The sequence below is a fragment of the Myotis brandtii genome, unplaced genomic scaffold (assembly GCF_000412655.1).
Source record: "Myotis brandtii unplaced genomic scaffold, ASM41265v1 scaffold879, whole genome shotgun sequence".
Lineage (NCBI taxonomy): Eukaryota > Metazoa > Chordata > Mammalia > Chiroptera > Vespertilionidae > Myotis > Myotis brandtii.
This window is the reverse complement of record NW_005371595.1, coordinates 430456-440708: the sequence shown is the minus strand read 5'-3', so window position 1 is coordinate 440708 and position 10253 is coordinate 430456. Positions and strand designations below refer to the sequence as shown.

The 10253-nt window shown below is 49.0% G+C and overlaps 1 protein-coding gene across 1 annotated transcript in view; it reads left to right on the top strand.

The window, feature by feature from the left end:
* The window catches only part of MERTK (MER proto-oncogene, tyrosine kinase), a 104462-nt gene that overhangs the window by 12382 nt on the left and 81827 nt on the right, over positions 1 to 10253 (top strand). The window lies entirely within an intron of this gene.

Sequence of the window (10253 nt, the reverse complement as noted above, 5' to 3'; positions counted from 1 at the left end):
TCTCCCGAGGGGTCCCAGACTGCGAGAGGGCACAGGCCAGGCTGAGGGACCCCCCTCCCCCCACCGAGTGCACAAATTTTTGTGCACCAGGCCTTTAGTATATAATAAAAGGCTAATATGCAAATTGTCCCCTTGACTGGGAGTTCAACTGGGAGTTTGACCAGGGGGCAGGGCCAGCCCGCCAACAGCCCAAGGACCCTCCCCCCAGCCAGCCAATTGGGCCGATTGGGCCTGGCCGTCCCGACCCCACCCATGCACGAATTCGTGCACCAGGCCTCTAGTATAATTATATTTGGAGTGAATTGCTTATAAATAGCAGATAATTGGGTCATGTTTTTTACTCTAGTCTGCCAATCTCTGTCTTTTAATAAGCATATTTTGATCATTTACATGTAATATTAAGTGTTGATGTTTTAGCAGTTTAAATGAAATACAGAATCCCTACCTCCTTTTATTTTATTTTTTTATGATTATTTTTTAAATCCTAACCTGAGGATATGCTTTACATTGATGACTGAGAGAGCAAGGAAGGAAGATGAAGAGCGGGAGAGGGAGGGGAGAAGAGGGCGAGAGAGGAAGAAAGAGAGAGGAAGAGAAATCGATATGAGATTCATTGATTGGTTGAGGCAGCATAACCCCCTTCCCTACCAGAGTGGGTCAGAGGAACCAGATAAAAGAAAAGACTTAAATAAGAGCCAAAGTCTTATAATACCCAAAGGTATAATCCCCAGTCAGGGCCCGTTGATGAGGGCCCTCACTGGGGATCCAACCTGCAACCTACTTATACTAGTATGCCCTGACTGGGAATCGAGGCCCTGTGCACCTAACATTTGTGGGTTTGATTCCCAGCCAACTGAGCCACACTGGCCAGGGCTTGACCAATATTTTTGCTTTTTATGATTTTTCCTTCCTTCTAATGACTCAGGTTTCTTTCTTTCATTATTTCCTTTCCTAGAGACGTTCCTTTAGCGTAAGTCTTCTGATAACAAATTCTCATAGTTTTCCATCTCTCTGTGTGCTTTCAAAATGCCTTTTTTTTTTTTGTCTTTAGTAGTTAAAAGTTTGGCTATGATGTATCTTGGCATGGATATTTTTGGAGCTTATCTTATTTTGGGTTCACTCAGATGTTTGATTCTGTAGATGTGTATCTTTTGGCAGATTTGGAAAGTTTTCAACCAACATTTCTTCAATTACTTTTTTAGCCTTGCCCTCCCTCTTCTCCTTCAGGGACTCGGATGATACACATGTTAGATCTTTAATAATAGTCCTACTGCTCCCAGAGACTCTTCATTATTTTTCAGCCTCTTTTCTTTCTGTTGTTTCGATTGGATACTTTTCTGATGTTTTATCTTTCAGTTCACTGATCTTTCCTCTGTCCCTCCATTCTGCTTTGAGCCCACCCGTTGAATTGTTTTTATTTAGACTATTGTAGTTTTCCATTAAAAAATTTCCATTTGGTTCTTTTTATGTCTTCTATTTCTTTGCTGAGACTTTTTATTTTTCCTCTATTTCATGTTCCTAATTGCTTGTTGGAGTATTTTTATAATTCCTTTAAAAACTTTTTCAGCCCTGGCTGATATAGGTCAGTGGTTAGAGTGTTGGCCTGCCCAACAAAGAGTTGCGGGTTCGATTTCCAGTCAAGGAAGAGTACCTGGGTTACGGGTTGATCCCCGGCCCCGGTTGATGGTTTCCTCTCTCTCATTCTTTCTCCTCCCCCCTCCCTCCCTCCCTTCCACTCTCTCTAAAAATCAATGGGAAAATTATCCTTGGGTGAGGATTAACAACAACAACAAAAAAGCTTTTTCAGATAATTCTCTGTCATCTTGGTGTTGATACTTCACTGAGACAAAATTTTTTATTGAAACCTAGACATTTTGGGTATTATAAGACTTTGGCTCTTATTTAAGTCTTTTATCTGGTTTCCTCTGATCTGCTCTGGAAGGGAAGGAGGTTATGCTGCCTCTTACTGCCTGGTGGAGGCAGCATAGGTACCAACTCAGCCTCCATTGACCAACTCTGAGTGTGGGAGCATCCTGGTCACTGCTGGTCACAGGTGGGGTGTGAGTTCTGGCTGCTTGCAAGGCCACCCCTGCTACCTCCCTCGCTGGGAGGTGTAGGAGAGCCTGGTTACTTTCTGACTATTCCCTACCTGACTTCCCCTGACATCAGAGGAGGGGAAGGAATGCCCTCGCTGGGCAGTGGGGAAAGCCCTGACTTTGATAACCACCCCAGGGGGGACAAGGCGATGCCTCATTAATGCCAGGTGGGTGTGGAAGTTCGAGCTCCCCACTGGGTCTTGACTAACAGCAGCCAGTGGGGATGACAGCCCAGCTCTCCACGTGGCCCTCTCTGATACCACCCTGTGGAACTGCTGTCACCCCTTCACAGCCTGGTGAGGGTGAAGTCCAGGCTTCCCCTTGACCTTTGCTGGCCTCGGCGGGATGGAGCCATAGATTGTGGGCCCAGAGGAGAGCCGTTTATTATCTCAAAGTCCTCTGTCTTGTTGAGCTACCCCTTTCCTGGCCCTTGGAGAGAACAGCTTGCTTGGGGTTTGTTTGTTCATTTTTGGTCTCTGCCTATTAGCATTTCCCAAGGGGAAAACCCAGGGAATTCATCTTTATGGTGTTCTTGGGTTCCGAGGTCCTTTGTCAATCTTCCTTCTCTCCAGTTTTCAGGGTTTTAAAAAGAATGTTTGTTTTATATACAATGTCTGGTGTTTTTGTGGGAGGGACAGGAAAAAATTCATCTGTTTTTAGAGGTAATTCTTTGCCTTCTGTCACTTAGGAAAGACAGACTGTTCTTGCTAAGGTGTTTGGTCTTCCCGAGATGGTCACATTTTAAAAGGAAATACTATTTCTTTAAAAGAATGACTTTTTATGACTAGGAATCCAGGTGTTTGTGAGCCAGGGCATACGTGTTGGGTGTGGCTTGTGGAGGAAATAAACTTGGAGTCTGAGAGTCGCTCCTGGGACTTGGGAAGGCCATGCCTGGCCCTCGGGGAGAACCAGCCGCAGACTCCCGCGGGGAAGCTGCTGCAGGACCTGGGCCAGAAAGTGTTCCGTCAGTGCCTTTCTCTGACACTTGGTGTGCTGCCAGCGGGGAAGGAGAAGGAAGCCCTTGCTTAAGTAAACACATATTCCTGTTTCACTGAAGACTGAGTAGCCTAAGGCATAATCGGTTCCATATGTTCAGCATTGATAGTCCACGCATGACTAGTGGCACCTTTGAAATAAGACAGATCGGGTGTTTCACGTTCTAACATAGTAACTGCCATTTTTGGCATGTCTGTGCACAACGAGCATCGTGCACAGTGTTCTGTGTGCACACTTCTGCTCTCACCGCTGAAACATACGGAGGGGTCACCTGTCTGACCTTATAATGAGGAGACTGAGTCTCAGATGGACAGGTGACTTGCCTCTGGCCTCTGTGGGGCTGACCTGGGGCTACTAGTACACCTTGCCCGTCTGATCCAAGTTCTTATACTCACCACACTCCTAAGCCGCGTGCATTCAAACCTGGTTCTGCGTGGGGATTCTCAGGCCGGACCCTCAGGCATGCCCAAGCCATGGCGATCTGATTCATTCCCTAGAGCAGGGGAGCTGGTCCTGGCGGCGTGATAGAATCACTAGAAGAGATTTCCTAAAAGCCTGATGCCCAGCTGCACCGCTGGCCACTGAACTCCAGCTGTGCGTGAAGCCCAGGACCAGAGCTTTAAAAACCTCCCCTGGAGAGGCTGGTGTTCTGCGGGTTTGAGAGCTTGGAGGGGACGGTGGGGTGTCAGTCAGGTTCTGGAACTCTCTTTTCTGGTTGCAGAAAGGACTGGGGGCTGCAGCCTGCTTGGGGAGCTTTCTTTGCAAAGCACTTCTACCAAGAAAATGTCAGATGCCCACGCCAAAAAGTGGGGTTCAGGCTGAAGGGGATGATGAGGGGCTGCCTAAAGCCCTTGGAGGCCCTTGGGGCTCCCACTGCTGAAGTGGGTGCAGGAGGCCTGGTGAGAGGCCGAGGTGGGACTCTGCTCTTTTTTTTTTTTTTAAGCCAATGTGCCAAGTGGGTTGTGCTCAGAGGTCCCAGCACTTCACACGTTCCAGGTGAGGACTCAGAGAGCGGTGGGATGGCTTAAGCCACTGGTCGGCAAACTCATTAGTCAACAGAGCCAAATATCAACAGTACAACGATTGAAATTTCTTTTGAGAGCCAAATTTTTTCAACTTAAACTATATAGGGAGGGACATTGTTATTAACTTAATTAGGGTACTCCTAAGGCTTAGGAAGAGCCACACTCAAGGGGCCAAAGAGCCGCATGTGGCTCGTGAGCCGCAGTTTGCAGACCACTGGCTTAAGGGATGTGCTATGGTTCCTGTGTGCCCCCCAGACCCGCTCTTGCCCTAGCCTGTGAGGGCCAACAGTGAACCCCGAGGGCTATTTTTGCAAAGTGATACTAAGATTTATTTGAGTATATCATCCCACCCAGTCATAACTGATCTGAAATGCAAGTGTACTGGGGCATCCTGATTCCTTTTATCTGGCAGCCCTGGGCCTGCTGGGCTCCCCGGGGGAAATCTGACCCCAGGACTGTGCTTTGTCCCTGTCCTCACTGGCAGCCCTGCCAAGGTGGTACTGGGTAGTTTTTTACAGCTTAATTCCTCAAGACCTACTTCAAAGGACATCCAGCTAACATGGTTAGCATGTGGAACTGCACTGAATGGGGTATCGCAGAACAAATCCGAGTTCCTGAGTCAGAAGACCTGGTTGCAGATCTCGTACACGTCATTTAGCTTGCCAGGGCCTCAGTGTCCTCCAGCGTGAAACCAGAAAGTAGGCCTAGGAGCTGAAAAGACCCCTCCAGGATGACAAAATGACCTGGGGCCTTGAATTAAAATCTTGAGCTCAAATCCCACGCTTACTGCAAATCTACTCTGTGACTTGTGGTGATTCAACCTCTGACTCCCACCTCTCCCATATTCTTGGTTTCTTAGTTGAATAGAGAGAACTGATTCATCCAGCATTGAGCAAGTCTCTCAAGTGATGGATGTTTGCTCTCCCACATCCTTGAATCACAGGGACTGGGACTAAAGACCAATTAGGTGTTCTTGCATCCAGCCCATTGCTCCTTCCCACTCCCCAAATCCCCCAGCTTGGAAACTCATTAGATACCTGAGAGCTGGGAGAATGAGAGCCTGGGTCCTAAATGGATAACTGGGGATACAGCACTTCCATTGTACTGTCGGATCCACTTGCTTTACATAATAACTTCAACTCAACTGGGAACAACGCTCTTGGATTCTGGTTGTTTTCTTTTTCCAGGAGAACGGACAAAGGAAAAATAGTGGGATGAACTAATCCCCACCACTAGTCCATGCCACTACAGTTGCTTTTCTGGGGGCAATGGGTTTGCATCATTTCCCTCTCCTTACGTATTTTACATTCCCCTCACCTTCTACACCTCTGTTGATCTGGGTCAGTGGTCGGCAAACTCATTAGTCAACAGAGCCAAATATCAACAGTACAACGATTGAAATTTCTTTTGAGAGCCAAATTTTTTAAACTTAAACTATATAGGTAGGTACATTGTTATTAACTTAATTAGGGTACTCCTAAGGCTTAGGAAGAGCCACACTCAAGGGGCCAAAGAGCCGCATGTGGCTCGTGAGCCGCAGTTTGCAGACCACTGGCTTAAGGGATGTGCTATGGTTCCTGTGTGCCCCCCAGACCCGCTCTTGCCCTAGCCTGTGAGGGCCAACAGTGAACCCCGAGGGCTATTTTTGCAAAGTGATACTAAGATTTATTTGAGTATATCATCCCACCCAGTCATAACTGATCTGAAATGCAAGTGTACTGGGGCATCCTGATTCCTTTTATCTGGCAGCCCTGGGCCTGCTGGGCTCCCCGGGGGAAATCTGACCCCAGGACTGTGCTTTGTCCCTGTCCTCACTGGCAGCCCTGCCACCCTCAGGCACAGGTAGCCCACACTCCTTTACCTCGAGGCCCCTGTCAGGCCAGCTAACGAGCTCCAGGTGGCTGAGCTTAATCTCTCCAGGTATCACTTGGGCACCTCAGGTCACGTGATCTCAGGTTAAAAGTTTTTAGAAAGTTTTCTCTCATACGTTATTGTCACTGCTCTTTATCAGTGGAGAATGCTTGGCTTTTGCATAAAGTTTGTTCTGGGTTTGGCTTCAGCCAGAGGGGCTGGGGGAGGAGTCCTCAAACTGGGACAGGGGAGTGGCCTAGGGACAAGACGCAAATGGCAGGCACCAATCCAGGCAGGGTCTCTCCTGGGGCTGGGGTGTAGACATAAATGGGATTCCAGAGGCCACAAGCCTTTCTGTAAACACTGATCCACCCCAGAAGGGGCCTCTCTACTGCACTGCAGGGCTGCTGGACAGCACAGCCTGGTGGGCAGCAAGCTTGGGGCACTGGGCAGTGCACCCCCCCCCCAATCTGCCATCCTGCTCTGTGCTCATATGCTTCACTGGTGAAGCAGAGAACCCCTGGGAGTTCAAAGACACCCCGCACCCCTGCAGCGCCCCCTCAACATCCCTCTCCATGGTCTCCCCCACTGATGTTAGGGCTGAACTTCAGAGCGTTGGGCTCCTGCCTCTGCCCACCTTGCTGTCTGAGAAAGAGCAGGGAGGAGGCCCCATAGGTGGGCGCCTCCGTCCTGCCCTCATCCCACCACTCCGTTCACGGGACTGGAAAGCAGGCTGAGGGCACCTGACACCCGAGGGCACTCTCCATCCTCCCAGGCTCCTGGGCCAGGAGTCCGCTTAGCGCAGCCATGGCACCTGCTTCTCTGGGCCCGGTGCCTTCAGCAGCTGCCGCTTCCTGCATCTTCCTTGGGCTGAGATCCGAGTCTTCGGGGAACTTAGGGAACTCCTGCCAGGAGAGGGTGTGGAGGCCAGCCCTAGACAGGCTCCTCGGAGCCTGGATTCTCTGGCCGGTGGCTGGAAGCATATTTTTTCCTCTCTCTTTTGGCTGGCAGTTACCCTGCTCCAGTGTTGCCGTTCTCTGTGCTTTGTCTAACACACACCTCCCTGGTGATCCAGGCACTCGCTCCCACATCGGCCGGGACCTGCACGTGTGCTGGGGTCCTGTACATCCATCCTCTCCCTCCACGAGGGACTGTGACCCTGGCAGGAGAACAGGCTGAAGCTCTTCCCCTGAGGACATGGCTCAGGGTGAGGGGCTGGGGGCTCTAACTGCAGAGCTGCTGGCCAACCACTGGCCACCACTGCTCCAGTCCTCCTGCCGCTGTTATTGGACGAAGCGGGGTGTCGTTTTCCCCACTGGGGGCTGGGAGTAGAGTCCTCATGATACCTTGAGAGAAAGAATTTTCTGAGAGTCGCACAGAATGAGTGATTTTATTTGCATGGAATTGTATCCGTGGGTTTCCAAAGTCTCATTTCCCTGAGTCCAGTCATAGAAGAAGTGTAGGTGGGGTTTCAGTAAAGCTAGAAGCAAAGCCAAGGTCCAAAGTTTCCATTCCGTTTGTAGCAGGTCCAGGGCTGCATCAGGCTAGCTGCAGTCCATTAGTCTATTGTGTATACATGGGGGGGGGGGGGGGGGGGGAGGATACCCTATATTTGAATTCTTCATAACACACTGTGTTACCTTTATAATTAGAAAGGTCAAATGTTTTCAAATAAATTAAACAAATCAAAGAAAGTATTATTACTTTTTGCCTTCTATAAAAGGGACATATATTTAAAGAAAAATAAAAAATAGGGATTTGGAGAAAGCCCAGCTCCCTAGGGCCCTGGAACTCAGTGAATTGACAAACATAGGTTTGCCAATGGAAGAGGCAGAGGTGGGCCGGGAGGGCTTCAAGGACTGTAGAATAGAGTGCACGTAGCTTAGGCACATAGCAGGAGCATTCACTGCTGCAGAAAGCACCTCAAACCAGAGAAAGACGGGGGCTGGGGGGACCCAGGGCCTGGGCTTTGCCTTCTGCTACTGAGAGCACAGGCCACACTCCAACAGGCTTGCCTGGCGGTCGTCACCCTGACCTCCTCTCCCTGGAGTAAATGGACACTGCAGCCCCAGCACACTCATCTGTCTGGCTGACCGCTCCAGGCTGACCCCTAGTGCCCCCCACCACGCATGCAGAGGCCCTGCCCCTGACTGAGACCTCCATGTGGGGACCAGCAGCGAGTGTTCCGGTTCCTTCCAGTGAAACCTCTTCTCCACCCTGCCATTCACCCTGGGGCGTTCCCCAGTGCAGCAGCCCTGAGAGAGCACCTGGTGTGGGAGAAAGGTGTGTGGACAGGGCTCAGTGACCAGAGCTGTGGCCTTCAGTCGAGGCGTGCGTGCAGTCCTGAGGGACTTGGCAGGGAGGGGGCAGATATATATTCTCAGGGGCCTCCTTCCGCCCTCGGAACTCCTGCTTGCAGTAGCTCCATTAGCCAAATACGTGCTCAGCTGGGTACTTTTCTTTTTCTTTATTAGCTGGATACTTAGGCTAAAAATTATTTGCTATTGATGTGAATTACAAGTTCTAGTTGTTGCTATGCATTCTTTCTTTAAATTGTTTTTTTTTCTTGTTCTTTTTTTGTTTTTTAATTTTTATTGAATGTATGGGTAACATTAGTTAATGAAATTATGGAGGTTTCAAGTGTACAGTTCTGTAATACATCATCTGTATATTGTATCGTGTGTTCACCACCCAAAGTCAAGTCTGGCGTCGTGCATTCTTACTCACTGAATCTGGCACAGCCCGAGCAGCGACCACCCTACTCTGCACACCCACACGCAGGAGCCCAGGGGGTGCGACATCCTGAATGTGACGGGAGGTACAGCCCTTGAGCAGGGATGGGGCCCTTGGTAAACCCCCAGTCACCACCCACAGAATGTCAGGCCTGCGTCTCTCCCCACTGCCTGTTTCACAGAATCGTGGTAAACATGTTTGAATACATAGCAACCAGCACAGAACATATGCTCCAAAAATGCCATTAAAAAAGCTAAAAGTGCAACTATTGTGAGCCTATATTTTTAGAAATACTTTTGAGCCAGATTAAATGAAAACTTTTCTAGATCCATTCCAGCTGGCGAGCATTTTGCTAGAAGCTCCAAGTCATTCTGTAGTTGGTGGCCTGAGCACACTTTGATCCCCACCCCCTCACCCAGGGATAGGTCTCTGTGAGCAGTAGCAGCCTCCCAAGGCTGTCGGCCAGATCTGTGGGACACTCTTACGACTGGGCAGATAGACAGTGATCTCTGGGGCCGTGCCCTTCCCGTCATGCTGTTGAGTTGGGTATGAAGGACTTGGAGTGAGTCACAACAAATCTTTTTCAGTGGGGGTGTGCGGATCAGGAGGAGGCACTCCAAGATGCGCCTCTGTGGTATGTGGATTGTTTTGAGCTAAAGGCAACTTTAGCCTCCTCTAGGCCCCAGGGAAACTTCTGCCCCTCCCTACACGACCTAGAAGAACTTGAATTAGGGCCTTGCCCATAATAAGAAGTGATCAGCCATAGCCTTTTGTATCCACTGAGACTTCTATTTACTGAACATGTGCTCTTCTATCGCCCTGCAATGACCCTTTGAAGCCCCCAAGGCACCTCACCTCATCTCAAGCTCAGGAGGCCTCACATACCCATGTTCCCTTCTGTCTCTGAACCTCGTGCGTGTGGGGTCTCTGACTCTCATGTATGCGGGTCCCATACATATGTATGTGTTAAATTTGGTGATTGTCTCATTAATTTGCCTGGTGTCTATTTGATTATTAGTCCAGCCAGAAGAACCTTGAGGGTAGAGGACAGTTTCTCGTACCCCACTGGGGGGAGTATATTGCGTAACGTTAACGTAAAAACCTTCAAAACTGTAAAGAATTTTTGTGAGTTTATTTGAGCCAAACTGTCAACAATTGCCAGGAAGCAGAATCTCAACAGATTGGGATAATGCTTCCGAGAATGGCGGTTTTTCATCTATTTTTATACATTAGAATCAAAGGAGGGGACGTAGGTGGGTTACATGAAACCCATTGGTGATAGATTGGAGAGGCGGGAGGAAGCAAAGCGGGATTGTATAAAGAGTAAAACTATAGACACATACTTCTTTTACTTAGGTGGGTACAGGATAGTTAATAGTCAACAATTAACATAATAAGAATAACAATGAAGGAATTTGTGGTATCTGTCCTGGAGCCCAGGGCATTTTAGGAGCTCAGGGTCTGAAAAAAGGGAAGTTACAAGTTACCCTGACATTTTGTTTTTTTAATATATTTTTGTTGATTTCAGAGAGGGAGAGGGAGAGAGAGATAG